Below are 26,724 nucleotides of genomic sequence, written 5' to 3'. Positions count from 1 at the left end.
AAGGGCAGGCACACAATAAGAGTTTCAGCAGTCTGATTTTTCTGCTAAGTTTTCTCTAGTTTAAATGTTTGTGCCAAAAACAACAATTTAAGGTATTAGAAATATTTTCCAAAAATACTTCAGTTGTGCATATATTCACCTTTTCATCATGTTTGGTATTGTCATTTTTGTTTGCTACTGCAGATTTCCAGCCATTTCCCTGGTTACTGCTTCTTTTAACTGTATAGATAGTCACATAGGCAATTCCAGCCCATCAGATCTCTCTCTCTCTCTCTCTCTCTCTCTCTCTCTCTCTCTCTCACACACACACACACACACAGAGAGAGAGAGAGAGAGAGAGAGAGAGAGAGAGAGAGAGAGAGAATGTGGCATCATGATGCTTCACAGATACATATCTGGATTTGGCTCTGTCTGTGAAGCTATCAAGGAGACAAAATGAAATCAGCTGAGAATGAGGGAAATACTTCCTAGTCATACTGCTGATACCAGATAACCTGGGATTATAAAGTGAATGTGATGGTATCACTATGCTACTTAGCTAATCAGATTTGGCTGCAAGATGACATCATGGATGACAAGTCTATCAATTTGCCACATATTCTATTTTGCCTAGCCAGAACGAAGAGGGTATACAGACTCATGTAATATCTGTATTATGTTTTACAGACATATAATTTTAAACTGGTTTATATATGCCAAAGGCATATATAAAGGTAAAGGGACCCCTGACCATTAGGTCCAGTCGTGACCGACTCTGGGGTTGCAGCGCTCATCTCGCTTTATTGGCCGAGGGAGCCGGCGTACAGCTTCCAGGTCATGTGGTCAGCAAGACTAAGCCGCTTCTGACGAACCAGAGCAGCGCACGGAAATGCCGTTTACCTTCCTGCCAGAGTGGTACCTATTAATCTACTTGCACTTTGACATGCTTTCGAACTGCTAGGTTGGCAGGAACAGGGACTGAGCAACTGGAGCTCACCCAGTCATGGGGATTTGAACCGCCGAACTTCTGATTGGCAAGTCCTAAGCTTTGTGGTTTAACCCACAGCGCCACCTTATCATCATTTGATATTGTCATATATGGGAGCAAATGGGAACTCTATGGGAGTAGGTTATTTCTGTGTCTTTGTATAGAAGACAAAACTACCCCAAGATGATGATGGTGGTGGTTAAAAAAGTTGTGGATTGTCAGATAACCAAATGCAGAGAACAACCTTTTCCATTCCTTTTCCATTAGGAAAGGCAGTAGCTGGGTGGGCCGCCATATAACACTGGTCCTGAAAGACCTACATTTGCTCATAGTACGTTTCCAAGCACAATTCAAAATGTTGGTGCTGACCTTTAAAGCCCTAAATGGCCTTGGCCCAGTATACCGGAAGGAGCTTCTTCATCCCGATTGTTCAGCCCGGACACTGAGGTCCCGCTCTGAGGGCCTTCTGGCAGTTCCCTCCCTGTGAAAAGTGAGGTTACAGGGAACCAGACAGAAGGCCTTCTCAGTAGTGGTGACCACCCTGTGGAACACCCTCAGATGTCAAGGAAATAAACAATTACCGTATCCGACTTTTAGTAGACACCTGAAGGCAGCCCAGTTTAGGGAAGTTTTTAATTTTTGATGTTTTATCATGTTTTTAATATTCTGTTGGGAGCCGCCCAGAGTGGCTGGGTAAACCCAGCCAGATGGGTGGGGTATAAATAGCTCTTATTATAGCTCAGAAACTGCCTCACATGCAGAAGTTCCTACGTTCAATTGCTGGCATCTCCAGGTAGGGTTGGAAGAAACCCCCATCTGAAGTCCTGGAGAGTCACTGCCAGTCGGTGTTGACAATACTGAGCTAGTTGGACCAATGGTTGGACTTGGTAGAAGAGAGCTTCCTATCTTCCTAGCAATGTAAGCACGAGTGACCAAACAGAAATAAAGCATCTATCTTGGCAAAATGACTGCATGTCATTCATAAAGTGATTACTTCAGGGTGTTCGTTTTTTCTTCTCTCCTGTAATCTCTTTTTCAAAAGGTAGTTAAAAACAACAACTTGCACTGTGTTGAATAATTGTTTATTTCAGTTTGGAAAAGTGATGAGGCTGCATCACGTTGCCACCCACTGATAACACTCAACCACCTCTTGGGAAGAAAACAGCTGGCTGACACCACAGCTTAAATGAGCAGCGATTAACCTTTGGCTGAATTCTTCTTGTTCCAAGCTGCATCATTTCAAACAGTCCCCTTCCACTTGCTAAAATCTGGTGTTTTTCTCTTTAGGTTTCATACAGTTCTAAAGTTCTAAATCAGGAGATTTAGATTACGGCAAGTTTTGCGGAGCATAAACCAGCTCCAATGCTCACAATGTTATGGCTAAGACCCACAAACCAACTGTGGTCAATCACCTCAAATAGATAAAAACTCATAAATTGTGACATGACCAATGTAGCATGCATATATATATATATATATATATATATATATATATATTCCAGGAAATTGCAAGCTGCTCCAGGTGAATTGGTGGAAGTCATTATTTAAACATAACTTTTTCCCTAGCATGTACTAAAACTAATCTTGTTGTGTAAGAATCATCATGCAGTATTAGCTGCAAAGGAGAGAATGTGCCTAAAATTGAAACTACTAATGAAAATAACATACCAAAAATGCATTGTATTAAGAGAAATGGCTTACAAAAATGTGTGCATTAGTCAAAACTGCATACAAAAATGTGCTTATTTGGAGAAATTCACACTAAAATGTTGAATTTTTACAACTTAATCATGTCTATTGATATCAATGGACCTACCCTGAGTATGAATTAGTTGGATGTATACAACCCCTTTTTATCCTGCAACATGAAGCATTCATAGGACCACTGTTCATTCCTTACTGGGAAATCCTAAAGTGTGGCTTTCTCAGGACCTTCTCTGAGGCATCCTTCAGAGGTTTCATCTGCTTCCATTTTTATTTGGAGAACTGGGATAATATATTACAGATCCACAAAGTTCAACACACTACTCTGCCTTGTCTTTTCATCCTCGGAGTCTGAATTTAACTATATACCAGCTCCTTGAATCCCTTAAATATGGCAGGTCAGCTTCTGCTCCTATTGTGAAGAGTTAGACATTGGCTTCAATGGAGCCTGACTGGTCACCAGCTAGTAAATTCACAAAAAAAAGGCAGGAAAGGGAACTTCAATGTCAAGACGTCATATTCAGATGAGAATAACATTGGGGCTAGAGAATAACCCAAGTGCAGGTCAGCAGGTTATATTTGTTTGCTCCAGAAAGAGCCAAAACAAATTTAACCAGACATCCAAGCATAGCACACAAGCCAGTGTGGCCCAGTGGAAAGAGAATTAGGTTTAGATACCCAGTTTCAAATTAAAGCACACAGCTTTCTGGGTGGCCTTGAGAACTGAGACCACATCTTCCAGGTGTTGTTGCTTTATAACAGTCCAAATGAGCGAAACATTAACCCTCGCAGAGTGCTACAGAAATGGTTATTGTTATGATGATCCTCTCAACCACCAAGCCGACAGTTTTTTCCGTACGCTAACCTCTTGGCCTAGTGTGGAGCATAATTTTGAAAAGTAACGATGCCATCTAGCCTGTTGTTGCTTCCTAATCTTGTCGAATAGCCCTGGGACTGTGTGTACATGTGCCTTTTCACCAACAATCTTCCCTTTGCACATTGAAAAGGGAATTTCTTTGCAAAAAAAAGAGGGCATATAATAACTAATGCTGGAGAGATTCTGGAAGGCCACAAAGTGCTCTTTTCATTCTAGCCTCCCCTTAGATGTGCAGGTGCAAGCAGCGAGGCAGCAGGAGTGTAGAAAGAAACTCTTAGCCTCCTAGACGGTGTAATTTCCAAAGCTGATATAACGGTCAAATGGCCCACTGAAGGCACCAGCTCCTCCCTGTCTGTCATCATCCGTGCCTTATTGTCCGGGCTTTTTGCTTTGTTCGCTACGAGTGGGCATGCTCTGTTTCTCAGCCATTTGCCAGCAAACTTGCTGGCGTGCTGCCCACCTTAAGTACCGTGCAGGCAGGATGGCGCCTCCGATACTTAAAACAATATTTAATGTTTTACATCATTGTGGGCTCGCGGATTAATTTCCAAATCCATGAAGTAACAGCGGATCAGCATGTGGCCTGCTAATGCCGTATCAGGAAATAATGCATGAGGGGAAGAGATTAGTGAGCGGAGTGCAAGAAATTATAGCCAGCATTAGCTACAGAATAATTTTTCAGCCTGCGATAAACTTCCTTCTCCTGTGCACTGCAGAGGGTCTTACAATGGGCTTAGGGAGGAGAAAAGCACATTCGGAGGTAAGGGAATCTGGGCAGAGCCTTAGACACAGCTCTTACGTGGAGACAATGTGGACCCCTCTAGAAGACAAAGGCATATTTTGGAACAGTTTAAAGAAAGCTATAAAAAAACACACACACAAACACACACTTGGGATAGGATTTTCTTCCCCCAAAAAAACATGAATGAAAGAATAACTGAGTCTTTAAATTTGGTATATAAACCTACCCCCCACATTCACAAGGATGATTGAGAAAGACTGTATGGAAAGAGCAATCTCATCTGTAAGGTGAATATATCTATATATCTATATCATAGGTAGGCAAACTAAGGCCTGGGGGCCAGATCTGGCCCAATCGCCTTCTCAATCCTGCCCGCGGACGGTCCGGGAATCAGCGTGTTTTTACATGAGTAGAATGTGTCCTTTTATTTAAAATGCATCTCTGGGTTATTTGTGGGGCATAGGAATACGTTCATTATTATTTTTTGCAAAATATAGTCCGGCCCCCGGTCTGAAGGACAGTGGACCAGCCCCCTGCTGAAAAAGTTTGCTGACCCCGATCTATATCTATATATAATTAATCTTGTGAGAAGAGAAAATGACCAGAGTTTTGGGACAAATAAGTCCTTGCTGGCTCAACATTGTCATCTCATGGCAAGAAAAGGAAAATACAGTGGTACCTCAGGTTAAGAACTTATGTTCTGGAGGTCCATTCTTAACCTGAAACTGTTCTTAACCTGAGGTACCACTAATGGGGCCTCCCGCTGCCACTGTGCATTTTCTGTTCTCATCCTGAAGCAAAGTTCTTAACCTGAGGTACTATTTCTGGGTTAGTGGAGTCTGTAACCTGAAACGTCTGTAACCTGAGGTACCACTGTAGACCCAAATAGCCCAAGTAGTTTTGGTTGAACTATACAAGCCTGAACGCTGTAAAGATAGGGGCTTCTAAATGGGAGGATTATCCTGGGCCAGAAATCCATTAATGGCCAGTTAAGCACATGGATGTCTTGACGGAGTCCCCTTTCATTTCAGCGAAGGACCCAGTTCTCACACACCAATTGACTCCCTTCAGTGAGTTTAATATGAAGGCTGTTGCCCATGAAGAAACTCTGTGTCTGCATTAGCACTCCTGCCCCAGGATGGGATTGCTGAACAAAAATTAAGGACCTCTACATACCATTGTTGATTATTCATTTATCGTCACCATTCATTCATTCATTCATTCACTCACTCAGTTTATATCACTCCCTCCCAAAGGATACCATGGCAGCAAACGCATTCATATATTTTTTTCAAAAGCATTCTAAAAATTGCTAAAACATTCTAAGAACTGTTACAGCTTTTTTTCCTTTTATTTTTTTTAAAAAAACAACATTCTAAAGACAGTTTAAAGTATTCTGTCTTCTAGTGATCTCAGGGTGCATTGCAGTGAAAATCAGGGGATCTCTATGGTGTGCAGGGCTAAAACTACATGTCTCTGTATAGATCATTTTAGAGACACTTTTCATTGTTTCTGCAAAGCAAAAAAGGAAACCATTCACGTTCCTGGACTCCTGATGAATTATCATAACTTTTGTTGATTCATCTCCTTCGGGAAGGAAGCATTCACACCATTTGCCCACATATTTCAACACAGACAGGCAACATAATCCAATGCACGTTGACATCAGAAAAAGGTTGTGCGGATAAAACGCGAGAATTCAGAAAGATGACACAAGACAAGTAATGTGGAACAATGCCTCCTAATTACTGTATTTTTCCGTGTATAACACGCCCCCGTGTATAAGAGTCCCCTATTTTTGGGGACTCCAAATTAAGGCTATTGGGGGAGATTGCCCAGAGTTGTTAAGCTTTTTGGAGGGAGGATTGCACAGAGTTGTTGAGCTAGGGGAGGGGATTGCCTCGCCGAAGCCACCAATCGCCCGTGCAATTGCCGCAGCAGCAGCCAATCGCCAGCAGGCCCTGCCGCAGCCACCAATCACCCACCCAATCGCCGCTGACAATCTCCTGCTCACGGCTGCCACCAATCACCTGTCCTCCCTCTGCACTTTCCATGTATAAGATGACCCCAAATTTAAAACATTATTTTATTATAATAATAATAAATCACCTTATACACGGAAAAATATGGTATAGCTGGGAAAAAATAATTTTAGTATAAGCAGTTGTTCATTCCTTGCTGCGAAATGTACAGTTAATTGTATCATTTGGGAATTCTATCTTGTCTGAGTAGGTCGATTTCTCATCAGAGTATAGCATTACAATCTTAAACAGAATGTGTGTGCTTCTGCTACAGGTGCTCCCACCCTTAAGAACATGCCCCTTAACATTTTAATAGGAAAACCTGTGCCACTTTGTAGTGCGATCTATTTCAAGTGCACACTGGTAAGGTGGGTAATTCTATCCCATTCACAGTTTTATAACAATCCAGGCAATTTGAATTAACAGTGTAAATGGAGAGCGCTTGCCATAAACATTAAGCAGTTGCTTTATTGAACATGTCAAGTGCATTCCTCAGTTTGGTCACAGTTATGGTTAAACAAAAGAATTCAACAAAGGAAATAGCTAGGAAAATTCACATATGACAAAAATAAAGATGGCCAACAACAAGAAAATCACAAAACCAGAAACTTGGAGAATATAATGTGTATCCCCATTACTACTCAGTTTCGCTTAAATCTGTTTTCACACGCAGCTTCATCACCTTTCAAAGGCATTGATAATTTTAGACTTTCATACACACCTAAAAATGGGAATGAAAAAATATTGTTTACAGTAAAAGCAGAAAGAAGGGTGCAAGCAAAGTCACCTGGTTGATTCAGTTAATCAAATGAAATCATTTTTGAGACGGGGTTCGAGTGTTTCAAACTGCCCCAAATAATATTTGAAGGGATAATGGTGTAGTAGTGAAATCCAAGGCATGTTTACTCGGAAGGAAATTTTCCTGCATCCAATTGCTCTTAACTGAGTGTTTCTTGGATTGCTACCTGCTTAGTCTTTGTGATGCACTTCAAAAGCACTCAGCCCTGGCACCTGTGCTCAGTCCTGGAACACATGAAGTAAAAATAGGTTAACATAAGTGCTCGCAAGCAGGTTTGGATTGCATTTCCTTTTACTACTGAATAACCATAGACAGCGCCTGACACCAGGGATTAGCCATTAATCTTTAGCAGGAAAATCTTTCAGATCAGACAGTGTTGTTTCTGACCAGAGTTTCTGTATCTGTATCTTTTTCTAGAAATGAAAATCTGAGTATGGCAGGATACACATGCAAATAAATAAAAAGGAGGACTTCAAGACCTGACCTAACAATAATTCTCCTTTTTCAACATGATGTGGTTTAAAAGTGAGAGCATAAGAGAGAGAATGAAGTAATATTTCAAAGCATTGTGCCAGGCAACTACGTTAGGTAATTACCATGTGAGGTTTATCCATGCTTGTTATACTAATAGGTACTAGAGAACTGGCAAAAAAGAACTGGTCTGGTATCATAACTAAGAGCTTGAGGCTGCATACACCATATATTTAAAGTGCATAAAGGTAAAGGTAAAGGGACCCCTGACCATTAGGTCCAGTCGCGAATGACTCTGGGGTTGCAATGCTCATCTCGCTTTATTGGCCGAGGGAGCTGGCATACAGCTTCCGGGTCATGTGGCCAGCATGACTAAGCCGCTTCTAGTGAACCAGAGCAGCGCACGGAAACGCCGTTTACCTTCCCGCCGGAGCAGTACCTATTTATCTACTTGCACTTTGACGTGCTTTCGAACTGCTAGGTTGGCAGGGGCTGGGACCGAGCAACAGAAGCAACCCTGTTGCGAGGATTCGAACTGCCGACCTTCTAATAGGCAAGTCCTAGGCTCTGTGGTTTAACCCACAGCGCCACCTGTGTCCCTTCCTAAAGTGCATAACCCCACCCTAAAAAGAAAAGAAAGAATAATGGGAACCGTAATTTGTTAAAGGTGCTGGGAATGGAGCTCTGACAGGTAAATGACAGTTCCTAGGATGCTGGGGAACAACAACAACAACAACAACAACAATAATAATAATAATAATAATAATTTATTTATACCCCAGCCACAGCCTTTGCTATGGATCAGGAAGCCCCGAGTTCAAATCTTGTTTCTCCCATGACTTCACTGTGCTTAAGCACACCACTCTCTCTTGGTCTCATATTCTGCTCCCGTTCATCATGCCTTGCACATTCTTAAGGGTGAGAACATCTGTACTTGAAGCACACATATTATTTTCCCTTCTTGGTGCCCTCCAAATGCTTTGAAATACTCTCATCATCTTGACTGTTGGCCATGCTTACTGGGAAATTGTAGTCCAAAACATCTGGAAAGCAGCATTTGGGGAAAACTTCTTTCCTTCACTGCAACCCAGCCAGCCAGCTGAAACCTCTCTGTCATTCCAGTCTCCTTCCCCACACATCCTAACATTTTCTCCCTTGCCTGCAAATACAAAGTACCATAGCTGGGAGACAGAGGACGTGCTTTGCATTCAGAATGTCCCACATTTAATCTCTGACATCTCTGGTTAAAAAGATTGGGGAGCAGGTGATGTGACAGACTCCTGCCTCAGATCCTGGAAAGCAGCTGCCAGTCAGTGTAGACAGAACTGGGCTACATGGGCAAATAGACTGGGCAGCTTCCTGTGCTCACCAGTGGCGTAGCGTGGGTTGTCAGCACCCGGGGCAAGGCAAGTAATTTGCGCCCCCTAACCCCCAGATGTTGCGCCCGGTGCGGCCGGCCCCCCCTGCACCCCCCACGCTACGCCACTGGTGCTCACACAACCTGCAAATTCCATTGTTCCTTCTGCTCTTTTCAAATCCACTGCACTCCACACACTTGGACAATGCTGTGTTTCTGATTTTAAGGGAATTGATTTAAACAGAAGGGGTGTGTGTGCAGAAGTGGCCACAACTAGGGTGGGTAAGGCAGGGGTGGTTGGTGACCCCCTGGGGCTGGTACAGCTGAAGGCAGGGAAACCAGCAGTGGGTGGAGCCAGAACCAGTGACAGGCCAAACCAACTAATTCTGCCCTTCCCCCCCCCCCCATTTTCCTTCCCTACTGAGTTTTATGAGGTTTACACTGAGACTAGGGAGGAGAAAGCTGGGAGGAGAAAGCTGACAGGCAGCACCAGCCCCCGACAGGCTGTAAATAAGAAGGCAAGCAGGTAGAGGCCAGGCTGAAGTTGGTGGGGCAGTGCCCATTCGCCCTAATAGCCCTAATAGTGGTGTCCTGAGCTTAACAACTTAGATCAATATTCTTGGCCATTGAGCACAGGGTAGGTGTGAAAAACTGCTTCAAACCAGACAAAATCACCTTACAGCGGTACCTCGGGTTACATACGCTTCAGGTTACATATGCTTCAGGTTACAGACTCCACTAACCCAGAAATAGTACCTCGCTTTAAGAACTTTGCTTCAGGATGAGAACAGAAATCGTGCTCCGGCGGCAGCAGCTGGTGGCCCCATTAGCTAAAGTGGTGCTTCAGGTTAAGAACAGTTTCAGGTTAAGAACGGACCTCTGGATCGAATTAAGTACTTAACCCGAGGTACCACTGTACTATATATGGGTTCATGACCTGAGAGCATGAACTTGTGGGGGTGAGGTGTGTGCAGAGGAAAGTCAATTTGCAGGTCAACTCTGAGTGGCCACCACATATCTATATCGTTGTATGAATCAGCACACACTCTAGAGCAGTCTGGTTAAATCAGTAGATGGCAATCCTTAATATTTATAGAAGGTATTCAAGAAGGGTATAGACAAGCTGGAATGTGTGCAGAGGAGGGCAACCAAGATGAAGAAAGGTCTGGAAACCAAGCCTTATGAGGAACAGTTGAGGGAGTTGGGTATGCTTAGCGTGGAAAAAGATGAAACTGAAGGGAAATATGATAGCCACCTTCAAAGACCTAAAGGGCTGTCACACAAAAGATGGTGCAAGCTTGTTTTCTCCTGCTCTGGAGGGTAGGACCTGAATCAAAGGCTTCAAGTTACAAGAAAGGAAATTCCGACTAAACATCAGGAAGAACTTCCTGATGGTAAGAGCTGTTTGACGGTGGAATGGACTCTCTCGGAAGGTGGTGGACTTCCCTTTGTTGGAAGTTTTTCAGCTTGGATGGTCATCTGTCATGGATGCTTTAGTTGAGATTCCTGCAATGGACTAGAAGACCCTTAGGGTCCCTTCCAAGTCTACAATTCTATGATTCTATGACTGCAGTCACTGGCATTAAAAATGAAGAGATATTGCAGATGAATACTTACATGCTTACCATCAAACTTGATACATGTATAGGATGAACAAAGTGGTCACAGAGGTGACAATTCTGATGCCAGCCTGACGGCTGAAAGCATAATTGCATCTGTTTTACTGCACTGACCTCTGGTCTTTGGTGTTATAATTTAAGAACCAGCTGTATATTTAGGCTCATGAAACTGTAGTAAGTTTCAAGATCTGTCAGGCCAGCATAGTGGGAGGGTGTCATTCTTTTTGCTGATTAGTCCAGACATCATCTCCAGGGGAAAGTAAAACATGTGGCTCCTTGACTGAGACAGGTGCATACTACTGTCACAACCACAGCAGGTGTCAGTTTAGTTTAGACAATGAAGTTATGGGGGAAATTGAGCTAAACAGAGTCCAAAATATATTTTCCAAAAGAAGAAAATGATCTGGTTTACAATGAACGTTTGGAAAATAATTACGATTAGAACCATCATTTTCTCACAGAGTCTCACATTTACCACCAAGTTGTAGTGCAGTAGTAATAAATGTATTTATTGATATCAAGGTTGCAATCCTATACATGCTTATCGGAGGGGAAACCTCGCTGAGCTCAGTGGGGCTTACTTTGAATAGATGTGCATAAAGGTAAAGGTAATGGACACCTGACAGTTAAGTCCAGTCACAAACGACTCTGGGGTTGCGGCGCTCATCTCGCTTTACAGGCCAAGGGAGCCGACATTTGTCCGCAGACAGTTTTTCCGGGTCATGTGGCCAGCATGACTAAGCTGCTTCCGGCAAAATCAGAGCAGCACACAGAAACACCATTTACCTTCCCGCCGGAGTGGTACCTATTTATCTACTTGCACTTTGACGTGCTTTCGAACTGCTAGGTTGACAGGAGCTGGGACCGAACAATGGGGGTTCACCCCATCATGGGGATTTGAACTGCCAACCTTCCGATCAGCAAGCCCTAGGCTCAGTGGTTTTGACCACAGTGCCACCCGCATAGGCTGATGCTATTGGTCTCCTTGTCTCCCACCTTTCTTGGTAGAATTGGGGTTGGTGTCTCTAGGGGTAGCATTGCTCTTAACCCCAAAGTTGGCTAGGTAGGTATGCAAAAAGATGGGTACCCCAGGTGCTACAACTTAGCATTTATTGAGAATCTAGTGCTGGGGGTGACTTTCTCAAGGGGTAGAGATGAGAAAGAAATGTGATTAAATTTGCTTTTATGTATGATCTTTGCAAAAAGAAAAAAAAGTACATTAGGCAAATGTTCATACAGTGGTACCTCAGGTTACAAACGCTTCGGGTTACAAACACTTCAGGTTACAAACTCCGCTAACCCAGAAGTAGTACCTCGGGTTGAGAACTTTGTCCCAGGATGGGAATGGAAATCACACGCCGGTGGCAGGGCAGCGGCATCCTCATTAGTGAAAGCGTGCTCAGGTTAAGAACGGTTTCGTTCTTAACCTGAGGTACCACTGTATACAAAAAACACACACTAAAATGCTGAATTTTTATAAGGACCTTTTTCTTTAAAATTTGCAAACCGATGCAGAAATGTGAGTTGAGGAAAAATGAAAAATTGTAACAGAAATGGCCAGATTTTCCCATCCTGATCAAAGGCAGTTTTTTTTAAAAAGTTTCTGCTGTATCCGTGGTATGTTAGAAGTGTCCCTGAGCCCAGCTTCGGCTGGGGAGGGCGGGATATAAATAAAATTTACTATTATATTATTATTATTATTATTATTGCTGGAAAAACATGCCCTTGAGAAATGATTTTTTTTACCAAAATTGTTTGGGGTTCACAATAAATGTTAATTTGTATTATTATTATTATTATTATTATTATTATTATTATTATTCATTAGATTTATATGCTGCCCAACACCAAAAGTCCTCAGGCTGGTTCACAAGATAAAAGACAAGGTAAAAAGACAAAAAATGAGTAAAAACAAAAGCAACAATACAATATCTGCCCTCCCACAAACATTTTTTAAAAGCCAGACAGTGCCCATGGGTCTCAAACCACTGTAGGCAATTGCAGGATCCAAACAATGCATCAGTCTGTGCAACTGTTGGGCTAAGCTGGCTCCACTGAACCTGGAGTCATTTCTTTGGGATAAGACCGTGTTGCAGAGATAAATAGTCATGGGGAAGGTGAGCTCTTAATTTGTTATTATATCTGTATTTCAAGTCTGATTTGTCAAATCTCCCCTGGAAAGACTAATGTTTGATGCAACCTGTCTGAGAAAATTAATGAGCAAACGCCTAGATTTTATTTCATCAGAACTGAGAGAAGATGGCGTCTGCCACTAGAGAAGGACTTTTGGATTGATTCGGCATAAACATTAGCGTGTGAGGACATTCTGCAAACAATAGACTTACCAGCTGCAAAAAAAAGGAGTCATACAAACTTCACACAGAAGCACATTATTGTTTACTTCAACTCGCCTGTGGAAACAAGTCAGAGGCCACGAAAGAAGGAAGGATAACAACAGGAAGATTTGAAGAAGGAACTATTGGAAACTCAAGGCAGTAGAAACATAAGATGATTAGAGCCCACACTGAACTTGAAGCATGGGAAGCCCCAACAAAAAATTATAATTTGGCAGAATATTTGGACTATATGATATGTATTTATATAATTTGGAATACAGTGGTGCCTCGCAAGACGAAATTAATTCGTTCTGCGAGTTTTTCCGTCTTGTGAATTTTTTCGTCTTGCGAAGCACTGCTGTGTATTGATGGTTTCCCATAGGAATGCATTGGCGGTTTTTAAAAAAAGGCGCAAGACGTTTCGTATTGCGAAGCAAGCCCATAGGGAAATCCGTCTTGCGAAGCAACTCAGAAAACAAAAAAACTCTTTCGTCTTGCGAGTTTTTCGTCTTCCAAAACATTCGTCTTGCGAGGTACCACTGTACTTAATGTGATCTGATTGGATTGTTAAAATGGAAAACTTAATAAAAATTATTTTTTTTAAAAAGAACCTGGAGTCATTTCATCCCCCTGGTTGGTTTGTTTTTTGCCTGCTGGTGATGCTACCCCATTTCTGTGGTCTGTTTTTTAGCTGGGTGGGTAACACCTGGGCGAAGCAAGGCTGTTTGCTGTCATGTATCTGGGGATGAGAGAGAAATTCAGTTCCATGTGCATTTAAAAGAATATCTACCTAATTTGCACTTTCCCAAATAATATTTGAACCAAACTGCAGCCATTTCTTCAAAATTTGCACTTCTCTGAATTTTGCAATGTAGTTCTCCAGCCAAGTAATGTGCACAAAAACACACATACCAGGTAGGGTAAGGTGTATATAAAATGCATGCATTACTGAAACTAACATGCAACACTGCAGAATATCTAGCAAAATTACTTGTAAAAACATGTATATTGGGCAAAAAATGTGCATTAGCAGAAATTCACAGTAAAATGCTGATGAATTTTCATGGTCAAAAACATGCAAGCTGATGTGGACTTGCAATGAACCGAACTGAAGAATGAAAAAAAAAAAATAGAAGCAGAGAGAAACCAAAATGGATAAATTTAGCCATCCTTACATGCATCAGATCCCCTATGCCTCTATCTGCCCACTATTTTCATTTTTAAATTCCCAAAGAGTGGCAGAAAGCTCCGCCGATTATTGCATTGGTGTAGTAAGTGGGTAAGCTAATCAGATTATAATAAGAACCATCATCAAAACAATTACCAACAGTATTTAGCGAACTGAAGATAGCTAAACATGGCAAAAAAGGCTAAACACTAAACAAGAACAAGAAAGATACAACTTCCAATAAAAAGGTACATCTTTAGTTGGTGGTGAAATGGAAGGTGAGGACATTCCACAAATGTGGTGGTGCCAACAGGGGTGGAGGAAGGGGGTGCGGGGGGGGGTGATTCGCCCCAGGTGTCACCATTGAGAGGGGTGACAAAATCCTGGGCGGCACTCACCACGGGGCCTGCAGTGTGCCCGAGCCACACGTCTCTCCTGGGAGAGACATGGTGGCTTGAGTGCCTGCAGGCTCCATGCTGCCCCAAATAGTCCACTCGCTGCCTCCCCCTCAGCTGTAGGGCAGCTGAGTGGGAGGAGGCAGGCAGACTCCTTAGAAGCCTTGTGGAGCATCCTACCCTGGCTCACCCTGCCCCACGGGCAGCTGGCCCCTCCCCTGGGTGCAGGGCATGCACACCGCCCCAGGCGCCCAATCGGCTTGCTCCGCCGCTGGGTGCCATCTGAACTTCCCTGGCAGTGGAATGTGAACTTAAAGCCTGGACAGGCCGACAAAGGAAGAGGCATTCAGGTCCTAAACTGTTTATGACTTTAAAGATAAGGCACTGAATCAGTGTAAAATGATGCCTCCTGACTGTACCACTTAATACCCTGGCAGCAGAAGGCAGCTACCTGAGCACCTGCAGAAGAGTACAGTGGTACCTCGGGTTACATACACTTCAAGTTTCATGCGCTTCAGGTTACAGACTCCGCTAACCCAGAAATAGTGCTTCAGGTTAAGAACTTTGCTTCAGGATGAGAACAGAAATCGGGCTCCGGCGGCGCAGCAGCAGCAGGAGGCCCCATTAGCTAAAGTGGTGCCTCAGGTTAAGAACAGTTTCAGGTTAAGAACAGACCACCTGAATGAATTAAGTTCTTAACCCGAGGTACCACTGTAATTTCAGTCTGTGCAGCTTGTGTGAGAGAAAAGAATTATGTCAGCTGAAAGCCCTTCTAGGCAACTAAGTGTTAAATGCACTGGAGCCGTGGCCTCCTTTGCATGTGGTCACCCAAAGGCAGGCCTAAAACCACCAAGTAACTTCACGAGTGACAAGCAGAGATTTGAACTGAGAGACTTCTTACACTCCCACCGCACAACATTCGTTAAACCTGCTGCTCTTCTGGGAGCAAACCATTAATCATGAGAGGCTACATATTTCCGTTTGCAGCCACAGTTATGTGTCATCAGAAAGGTTTCCACACTTTTGTTTCCCTTTTCCTGAGCACTGATTTGTAGTGCTAGCAATAATAAAGCAAGGAGACTAAAGGGAGAGTAAAGTTAAGCAGAACACACTTGTAATATTTTATACATTTTGCAATTGTTTATTGTTATTAGTTGTATATATCTTTTGTTGTAGAACAAACCACACACCCTGGATATTATATTCCGAAATTGTTTAATAAAACTTACTTTTTAAAAAGGTGTCTGGCTGATTTTGAGATTTTCTAGGTTACAGGGTTCTGTAACTGTCATGTGCAAAAGTTATATTTTCAAGAACACTGAAGGCAACAAGCTCTGTGACTTCCTGATGGGCTGCCTCAGATGGGAGGTCCAGACAATGTAGATGCACATAAGACAGATGATCTGTTCTGCAGGTGCATTGCAATGCAAAGTTATAAGTAGCAGAACGTATGGTGGGCCTAACCTTTGTGTGTCCAAATCCTTATGACCTTGCATTCAGTTCTGCCTCAGGTCTCCCAAGTGGAAAATTGCTGTCATTTGTAAAAAGATAACAAGCAGACCACCCACTGTACATAAGTTGTTGCTGGTTTCTATTCCTACCTGCTGTTTCAAACTGTGGGCACCTTCACAGTGTCCCTATGTTTGGCTGGTGGACTATATTCTCCAGGCACCTGTTAATGTTGTCAGTCTTCCATGATTTGTACCATGTCTGAAAGGGGGGGGGGGGAGAACCACTATTGTTTATGGCCTGCTGTCATTTTTCTCTGTGTGGGTGTGGGGTATTTAAATTCTTTTGGATGTTTTCTATGTTTGTCCAGATCAAAGGAGAAGGAGTTATGGGCAGTTTTACAAGTGCCTCAGCTGGGAGATCAGATACATGTACAACATTGGTATTTTCAGCATTGACTAACTAAGAATCGTTATAATATTCAGCGCATTAAGACAAGCAAAAGAGCCTGTAATTAGAAGGATGGTGCTATTTGGTCCCGTCCCCCCCCCCCAGGCATTACTGAAACTTTAGGAAGCATTTAAAATTGATTAGTTATGAGATGAAATCCTGACTCAAATTTTAATTTAAAAAATAGGATGTGTCATTTTTGTTATTGTACAATGAAATTATGAAATTGTGTTTAATTTAACTCTCTGTTACATGCATCACATGTAATTTGCTTTGTTCTTTGTAATGAGCTTTGTTCAATGTATTCTGTTCTTTCTTTTACTTATAACATTCTGTTATAAGTGTATTCTGTTTTTTCATTTACTTATAACATCCTTTCCTAACCTGGTGCTCTCATGATGTTGTTGGTTTCCAACTCCCATAAGTCTTAGCCATTATGGTAAATAGTCAGGAATGAGGGCAGTTATAGTGCAACAAAATGTGCAGGGCACCAGGTTGGGAAAGACTGACTTAAATATGCCGTATACTAGAAAGAAAGAAAGAAAGAAAGAAAGAAAGAAAGGAAGGAAGGAAGGAAGGAAGGAAGGAAGGAAGGATTTATACCCCTCAGCCAGAAGTATGTAGAGAGATCTAATGTGAGAGACAGATAGATCACATTGAGCAAAAGTCAGTTTCAATAATTTTAATTGCTTTACCTCTGCATTCATTTCTTAGAACTCTCCAGGTACTGCCTTCTGTAGATCTTGACTTTGTGTGGGCTATCTGTGCCAACCTGTTGTTTGTGTTTTCATAAGAGTGTACTTTAAAGTACCTATATGTGTTTGTACAAGAGAGCATTGATGGGTAACGCAGGCTTAAGCACAGTAGGCCATTCAGAATACTGTCACAGTGGAATGCCCACTTCTGATTTATGAGCACATTATAGTTATTCAGGTGGAGCAGCAGGACCTGGTCGTAATCTCCATTGTACAGATCAGATGTGTTTTTAAGTTCAACAGATCAGTCTGGAGTCACACTGATGGTCAAAAGGTGGTTAACGGGGGCTTCATTCCTATAGGAAGGTCTTAAAATAGAGCTAAAATTATCCAAGCAATTGCCTTCTACATTTTTACAAGCCAGGATCAAGTACTGTCTGGCTTGTGGGGTGTTTTTTTAAAAATTATTCATCTAATACAGTCTAATAACCTGCAGCATGTTGTTTTAAACACACATGCACACATATTTATGTCAGCTTTCAAAACTGGCCAGGAATGCCAAGTTTCCCTTGTCTGTAAATCAGTTATTTTCATATATATATATAGTTTATCTAAGAAGGATTCCAAAGCCCATTCACACAAGAGAGACCTGCTTCTGTGTAGATGTACCTATGGACACACAAAACAGTGGGCTGATTTATGGAAACAGCCACTACATGTAATGGCAGAGAAACAGAGAAAATACAGCTATGATCTTCATACATTTATTTATTTAGCAATCATCTATAATAAGCTGCTGTTTGAGACCATAGCAGCTTACATTAGTGCTAGCAGCAAAGTTTGGGTCAGGTGACTATTTGCAAATAGGTATAAACTGAGCTAGAAGAAATGGGATCTGTGGGACCAAGTCCAGACAGTAGCACAGGGAGAGGGCTTTTCAGGCTCCTGACAGTTACATTATCCCCAATGCTATTTAATATCTACATGAAGCCACTGGGAATGATCATTAGTTTTGCAGCAGGCTGCCACCACCATTCTTATGACACCTCAGCTCTATTTCTGTAGAGCATCTACATCAGGAGAGGTCATGCAGGCTCTGGACCAGTGCCAAAATTCAGTGGTGGGATGGATGAGCTTGAATCGGGCAACTCATTATGTCAAAGACGTTGGTCAATTGCCTGCCATAGATGGAGTTGCGCTCCCCTGAAGGAGCAGGTACACTGTCTGAGGGTGCTTTGGGATCCAGCTCTGTCACTAGAAGCCAAGGTATCATACCTCTTCTGTGTTCTATGTGATGCTAAATAAATCCTAATTTGGGTGATTTTAATCAACTGAAAGAATTTTCTAGGCAAATCGGAGAATTTAACAATGGATAATGTGGCTTTGGGAGAAAATGCCCATTGCTCTTGAAAACTGAGACCACCCCGATGTTTCATGAATCCATCAAGCAGTAATTGGGGGAGTTCATTGTTTCTATAATGATGAAAATGGAGCCAGACATGCTCTAAAAAGCAAATTAAATAGTATAAATTGGATTTGGTTTCTTCCTTTCCTTTTCTTTCATCACACAAGTTTTAAAGGAAGGAATTAACTGAAAAGGGTAAGTTAATGACCTAAAGGAAAGAAAAAGATCTGTGCGCGCTTACTCTCTAAAGGGCCCCACGATGCTTTTCCATCTAAAAGGCCTACACGCAAAAGGGGGGGGGGGGAGCGACTTTCTGTATCTATAGTATTACTGTATTGCTTCTCCTCAAAAAACTCCTAAGTCACATGTCCAGAGCTTCAAGCATCCAAACAAGAACGGAGAAATTTGCTCCCTCTTGAGTGAAGTCACTCCAGTGTTTAGGCTGGAAAGCAACCCTTGTTTTTTTCAGAGAGGTAGTGATTTAATCAAGGCATGGCTGGAGAGTACTGAGAGAACTTGTTTCTGTTTTTTCACTGACCGAAAGGCTTTTAGCACTTTTGAGATTTGTCATTCTATTCAAAGCAACACACTCGAATGACAGCTTGAACCTGAGTTGTACACTGCCTGCCAAGAAGTGTCTTTCTTCATTTGATACTTTACACTGACATAGTGCACCTTGGAGTGTCTGCTTTGCTCCCCAAATGGTGAGGGAAATTCAAAGGTATTATATAAAGTAATAGAGACATCCTCATGTGGGACCACTCAGCCTAGAACTCCGGATAAAGAATGAATACAATAGAGTCAAAGCCAATTACTTAGCCATTATCACCTTGCCATTGCAAAGGTGCTTTCCTTCAGCTTCATGTCTCAAAGTTTGGTGTGTGGCTTTTCTGACTTCTTCTATGTACAGTGACATGCAATGTTGGAGGCAAAGCCTAAGCAGTGCTGTTGTTGAGTAGTCCCAGTTGCATCTCCTTTTATCTGAGCCCAGTTTATTGAAACCAATGGCAGCTTTTCAGGTCTCCTGATGGAACCCATTTGCCTGTACTTTCCCTAGCCTTTTCATCTTCCAAACTATACACACTATATGTTAGCCAGACCTAAGCATTAAGTTTGGACATAGGAAGCTGTCTTCCCAGGGTTTCAGATAAGCCCTGCCTGCCCACCCCCCATATCTGGAGGTGGCCAAGGACTGAAGAAGGGATAATCTGCCCCCCCTCCCAAAGAGTCACATAATGCTTTTAATGCCACTGGCTCTTCAAAAGCAGCCATATGTGACTGTGCCTTTCTCCAGTGTAGCCAGGTGGCAATTGGGCATAGTAGTATCTGGATGCATCAATAAGAGACTTTCTCGCTTGCATAAATGCAGGCATGCCAGAAGAGATGTCATGTACTGACTGACAGCTGGAACTGTCTATCTCCCAGAAACCAGGCATTGATAATCATTAAGACAACCCCATTAAGTTCTGACATAATGTCAGCAATATAATATTAGCTCTGGTCAAGTGATGCATAGGAAGCTGCAAATCATAAGGGGCTTCTGTTTTTAAAGGTTTTAAAACCAGAAAATGTCTTGGAAGTACTGGGAATTAAATTTGGTACATATTTTTTAAATACTTTCTTGTGTTTTTCACTTGACCAACAATGTTTTGGGGTGTAGACAGACTTTATATCAAGCAGCTGCTAAATTTGTAACAGCATATAGCTCTAACAGTGTGTGTGACATTCAGCTGTGTGACATTGCAGCTTTTCATGTTTTCCCATCCCTATGCATTGATTCCATTATTCAGTTATTTCTGTGAATATATTTGCAAGTAAAGAAAGCATTTGTGGGTACTGAATGCCATCATCTTTGCTTGGTTTCCCATGTGGAAAGTAAGTTGGCCACTCTCTTCCTGTATGTTAAACTGAAACCAAACCACATTGTCTTGTGTGATTCAGATGCTTGATGTGGTTTCCTGTGGGAGCTAGATTGCATTGAAGGGTTGCTAAACTTTTGAACAGAGTAAGTGACAGGAAAAAATAATTTGTATTACGGCATGCTGTAATTGTCATGTTTAGCTTACACACACACACACACACACACACACACACACACACTGGTTTAATTTCCCAGTAGTGAATGAGAGGGAAACAAAGTCTTATTTTTTCCAAAATGGATTCAGACCCTAGCCAAACTGAGCAGCCTCTGAAGCACTTCAGACTGAGGTGGGTCATTCTGCAAACTGGGATCCAAACTGAATCTTGTGGTCAGTGCACAACCCTAGTATATAGAAGTCAGGTGCACTTATACCCTGTTCATACACATATTTGTCCTGGCTAGTGAAGCATGCAGGTTTCAGACAGGAAAGAGGCAAAGGTGGGCAAAGGAATCCTTGGCTCAATAAGGTGTGAGGCTCCCTGGTTGCAGATGGTTTTGCTGCCTCTCAGATACAGGAAGAACAGGGAATGTCTCCAGGACGGCAGCTTGCAATCAAGTAGCGGACTGGGAAGCCACAGTTTCATTCTACACTCTTCTACCAGAAACAAGGTCTCCATCTGTTATTTTTTTCTCTGCAACCCTCACACTTTGAAACAGCATAAGAATGCATGGAAGTTTTCTAACCACTGGCCTTCACACAATCCACCATTTATAAGCTAATCCTCCTTAGTTAAAGAGCACAAGGCCTGGTAAAGCTTCTGTGTCCACTTCTCTTATTCTTCATTGTCCACACTGTCAGGGAGAAGCTGAAGAGCTAATCAGTGTGTAATTCAATCGGTGTCCAGGCTGTGTCACAGTACAATGCTTAGCCTGTAGTGCCACGGGTTAAGTCAGCCAGCTACTGTTATCCTCGGCAGCAGGTGTGAAGACTGTCACTCGGTATAATTGTATGTTACCACTTAGTTGAGTTCCATTGCTGATGCTACTTCACTCAGCACTTAATGAGTGTTTTTCCTGCAGACGCTGAGTTAATTGTAAACTGCTAACTGTAAAAAGGGCTCTTCAGATATTATGGCATTGCACAGGGAATTCTTGCATCATATTAATGAGGGCAAAGAAAATCTCATTTTGATAGACATGGCCAAAATCTTTCCAGTTGCTTCCAAGTCCTCATTTCCTGACTTCGGACCAAAAAGTCATAACATGGGACAGAATTGGTGTGTGTACAGTTCTGGAATTGATAGTGAAGTTCACATTGTGATATGGACATTTCCAAAACCTTTGATTTGATCAAATTCTGGGAAGCAGGGTGATCAAAGAGGTATTTTCATTAGAACAGTCTGTTTTCCTATCACCTTTACAGTGTCAGTATATACATTGTGAGATAACTATGATTATTTACAGTCAATTGTAAAGTGAATAATCTGACAGTTTCTGTAAGTAGCAACCATCTTGCTAATTAAAATATTAGACAAAATCATGGAGGATAAAGCTATCAGTAGCTACTTAGTCATGATCACTCAAGAGGCATGCCTCTTGAAGCCGGTCAGAAGAATAACAATGGGAAAGGGCTATTACATGCATGTTCTTCTTGCAGAATTCCCATAGGCACCTGGCTGGGGAACAGGATGCTAGACTTAACAGGCCTTTGGTCTGATCCAGCTGTGCCTTTCTTACGTTCTTAAACAACAAAGAGTGTTGTGGCACATTAAAGACTAGCAAATATATTCTGTCATAAGCTCTCATGGCCCATAGTCTACTTCACCAGATGCAAGAAGTGCTGTCCTGAGTTGTCAATGCAAGTGTGTGTGTGTGTGTGTGTGTATTTCTTTACATGGTTGGTGATAGAGAACTATAAACAGTGAGGTCTGAAGGAAATGAAATGTCTTATGCTTAGAATAGCTTTGCATCCATTGGTCTCTAGCAGAAAGAACAATGGTTTTGAAACATTTTGTCTCCAAAATTATCAGCACTTTTGACAAATAATGCTCTTCTGTATGTAAAAAATAATCTATATTTGCAAGGAGTTGGCAAACAGGGGGGTGACAGCAAACTTTTACAATTTACAAATAAAATCTCTCACTCAACTCTTTGTGTAATATGTAATAGACAAGAGAGTGCACTGAATATTTGGGATATATCCAGTGTTGATACACATCTAGCATCCATTGTTACATATGCATTCCATTTGAATGTCAGCCCCTCCTAATGCATGACCCAACCACACATAGCCATTTGTTCTTCAAGCTATTTTTTTTTTTTTTATGTAGAGGTTTTAAGGGAAATCCTGTTATTTTTGTCAAAGTAATACCAATGCTGTATCCTGGCTTTCATCAAAGGTAAGCCTACCAAAGCTTTCAGCATTGCCCTTGCAGTGCATAGCGGTGCAGAAAAAAGCTCCTGACAGATTTCTACAGAAAATACTCTTATTTATCTGCCATGTAATCCTTGGGTGATGATTTTCCATATAAAGATTTTAATCCTCAGAATAACTAAAACTCCTGCCCTTTCCTCCTTTAGAATTCAAGACTTGCATGTAGAGATGGAATAATTGTGAACATTCCTGCTCTTACACAATTTATCCCAATATAGTTGTTAAAGTACCCATATAACTGGAGTTTTGGACCTGATCAATCTGTCAGCCATTTCTTATGCTGTTCCAGTCTTTTCCAAAATACCATATTTGGTTTTATGAGGCTGAGTTCTCCTTAATGTAAAGATACAAGATCCATTGCCATTTTCAGTGTTCTCCATTTCCAATTTGTTATTAAAGTTACTAGTCAACTTGGGGGGGGGGGGATTCCAGCCCTGCCTAGCGCATAATCTTCAAAAGTAAGCAAGGGAAGTTTTTCATGGCATAGAAATTATGAAGTTTGACACCTGTTGGCAATGGCTGCAGATCAAGTTGTAAAAGCCACTGGAACAGGATCTGGTGAATAAAGAAACTTTGGTAACCCAAAGTGTAGGTGATACACCAAATTAGAAACAAAATGGAGACATTCTGAAAACTGTAGAAGTAAAGGAAACTGGCTGCACCATATAAAGAAATATATCAAGACTACAGATGTACTTAGCTGTTGTCTGATGGTGCTTTTATCTAGGTGATCAAAATGCAATATGGCCGTCACAGTAGGCATATCTGGCAAGTCTGCTTTTGCCTAGAATAAGTGGTTGCTTGCTGGTTTGCTTTAACTCTGTTTCCTTATCATCTGTATAAAGAAAGTCACTGCAGCTCTCTTCTGATCTAACTCAGAAGGCAGTCTTGCATTTCTTCCCTCAAAAGGCCCTCTCATCTATGCTTTGGTTCTTCTCACGAAGGCATTCAACCTGGTTTTCAATTGTACCACCTCATTTTGCAGGTGAGGTCTTACACCATGGATGATTCTCTCATGACAGGGGGTGAAGGGGGGTATTCCTTTCCTTCAAAAACCCAGAAACCTCTTGGGGTGGGGGGGAGGTAAGCCATTAGGCAGAAGGATGCTGTTGCCTCAGGCAACTGATTTTTGTTTCATGAAAGTGCAGCAAGCTTTCTTTCTTTCTGTCTTTCTTTCATTCCAGCTAAGAACAGGGAGAAATGGTTGTGAGGTTTGCTGCCTGATATGCCAGAAAAACTTGCAATAATAACCTTGGATACTATGCACCTTGACTGCAGTGAGTCTCGATTTTGCTGCTTCACCTCAGGCAACAATGTGCCTTGGATTGGTCCTGGATTTTGGTTGTATGTGTACCCATCTCTCATAAAGATGGATCTCTGCCATCTGAAGTGGAACCATCCACACACGTACTTACCACCTCCCTGAGGAATAAGACAGAGTCATGATGTTAGGAGGGCAGACATATTACAACAAGGACCTAGCCCTTCGTATTGATGATAACAATACACATTAAAACAGCTGCCAGAGGATGGATGAAGCACCTGCTGTGGAGAGCAGCAGCTGGAGTTCATTTTGGGTCCAAAGGGCTGGGGCCAAGCAGACAGGCTGCATGTGCACTAATCCAGCACCATCACCACCTCCACCACTGACAGGTGCCCCCTTGAAGAAGGAAAACTATTTGGGGAGGAACCCAAGTTTTATAAGAAGAACAAATCCCCAGCTGGCTTAATCAGCAGATCTCCAATTACTTCAAGGGAATTATAGTGACTTCCATAGTGAGGATATGACCCGTTCCCCTCCAGTTGCTGCCTTGGCTCATTGCTCTTCATTTTGCTATATTATTTCTCTCCAGCTTAACTGTGAAATGATTTTTTTTTAAATTATCATTATTTTGTAAAACACTATGTAACTAGAATAAGACTCCATTCTCCTCTAGTTAACATTATCACAGTGTGCTCTAATTATTGGCTCCTTTCCCCTATGAAGTCATACTCTGACCATGCCATGCAGCCCTTCACAATGATGCATTGAGTAGATAAGTGTGGCAAAGAACCTCTGAATGAAATATTGGCACAACAAGTGTTCCCTTAGAAGAAGAAAAATGTGACCTTGGCAAATGTAAGAACAGCATCCACAAAGAATTCTGTGGTAACTGATTAGTAGATGACCCAACCGAAGCTCCTGGAGTAGAGAGGGTGGGGATAGATCACAGAGAGGAGGGCTGCCAATGTCTCAACTGGTTCTTAACTGTATTTTAACCTGCAACTATTAGGCAGGTGAGAATGTTTATCTCCATGCTATGGAAAGTTTCAGCTTCTAATTTCTACTTATCTTAAAGGCACAACAAGAGAACATTTGAAACGTAGACAATGCTGATGGAGAATATTTGTCTCTAGAGAAAGACTTAGCAAACAGTTCGATGTCAGGTCCCTTTGAGTTGCTACTTGGTAAAATTTGTCACTCTCTTTACTATACTGGACCACCAGGTACTGGTGGTGGTTCCATTTTGGCTTCTTTGGGTGCCTTCCAGCACATGGGGACCTCCAAGCAAGAATATAAAGAAGGAAAAGAATGCGTTGAATGGAAATGCACCACCATTGGTGGTGGCTTGGGGAGGCAATTTGGAACAGAGAAGCAGTGTGAATGGAAATAGTTAAGCAGCCCTCTCCTCCCACTTCTCCACTTCAAATCCTCCCGCCAAACCCGCTTTCCCCTATACTTGCAAAACGGCTTTGCTAGGCTTGTGTTATATGTGTTTTGTGAATACTGTAGACAGGGTTGTCAGGTACGATCGAGTGGCAGCAAACCTTTAACAGAAAAAATATGATGGGAGAAGCATAAAGTTTAGCTACATAAACCAGAACATAGCCTTTAGCTCCACAAATAGCCATCTTTTTTTTATTTAACACCCACCCACCAAAAAACCCTTATCTCCTTTTTTGTGTGGGGCCTGGGAAGTCTGACAAAATACCTTACACTGAAGATTGAACCCCAAACTATAGAGCACTGACACAGTAAATCTGGCTCAAACCTGTTTTTGTAAAATGTCATTGGCATAAATGATATTTTATATAAATAAATTATATGCACACATACACAGAGAGAGAGACTGGTAAAATAAATTCAGCTTGTATATTCTGCAAGCTGTTATGGATCTGTTTTGGAGGTACATTTGTTTACACTCAGTGTGGATGTGCCAGTGTACTGTACAATGTGTCAGACTAAGCTTGAACGAAAGGACATCAAATGGTTTTAAGTTTCACAGGTTTCTCTATATATAAACTACTGGTTTCAGATTATGCAGTAAGGCCCTTGGATGAGAACTCTGGATAGAATCTACTGAGAACACGTCTTGTGCAAGTTATGTTGGAATGAATGGGATTATATTGCAAATGCTACAACAAACATCAGCATTGAATATATATTTTACAAGCCCTCAAACATGAACCTATCAACCACTTTCTGGAAAAGTCCCAATGGAGATACTGGCACAGGAGGAGCAAGGAGACAGAAGGGGCAGCCCACATTCTCCAGCAAAGCAAAGAACAGGGTTGATGGGTAAAACAGTCCTGTCACCTTTTAGAAAAGAAACACACAGGACAGACAGGATGGTGTTTTTTCCACTTAAAGGCAGCAAACAGTCATTTGGAAGAGATAAAAAGTAGCATGTCTTAAGGCAGGAAATTCGGTTCCAAATCTCCCTGGTTTTGAATCTAAAGGACTCTCCAGCCACCACAAAGGGACACATCTGATAATAGTCTTATTGTAATCAAACCTTATTGGTGTCAGATGCTGCATTTCTGACTGTCTTAAACATCCTGTGGAGAGGAAGAATTTGCAGTAATCTGCGCCTATGGCAGGGGTGTGGCATCCTAGTCACCTTTGCTCTATGCTGCAGGTGATGTGTAGAGGAGAAGAAGAAGAAGAAGAAGAAGAAGAAGAAGAAGAAGAAGAAGAAGAAGAGGAAGAGGGA

This window comes from Podarcis tiliguerta, assembly GCF_965153285.1.
Source record: "Podarcis tiliguerta genome assembly, chromosome: 1".
Classification (NCBI taxonomy): domain Eukaryota; kingdom Metazoa; phylum Chordata; class Lepidosauria; order Squamata; family Lacertidae; genus Podarcis; species Podarcis tiliguerta.
Note: the sequence above shows the minus strand (reverse complement) of the source record.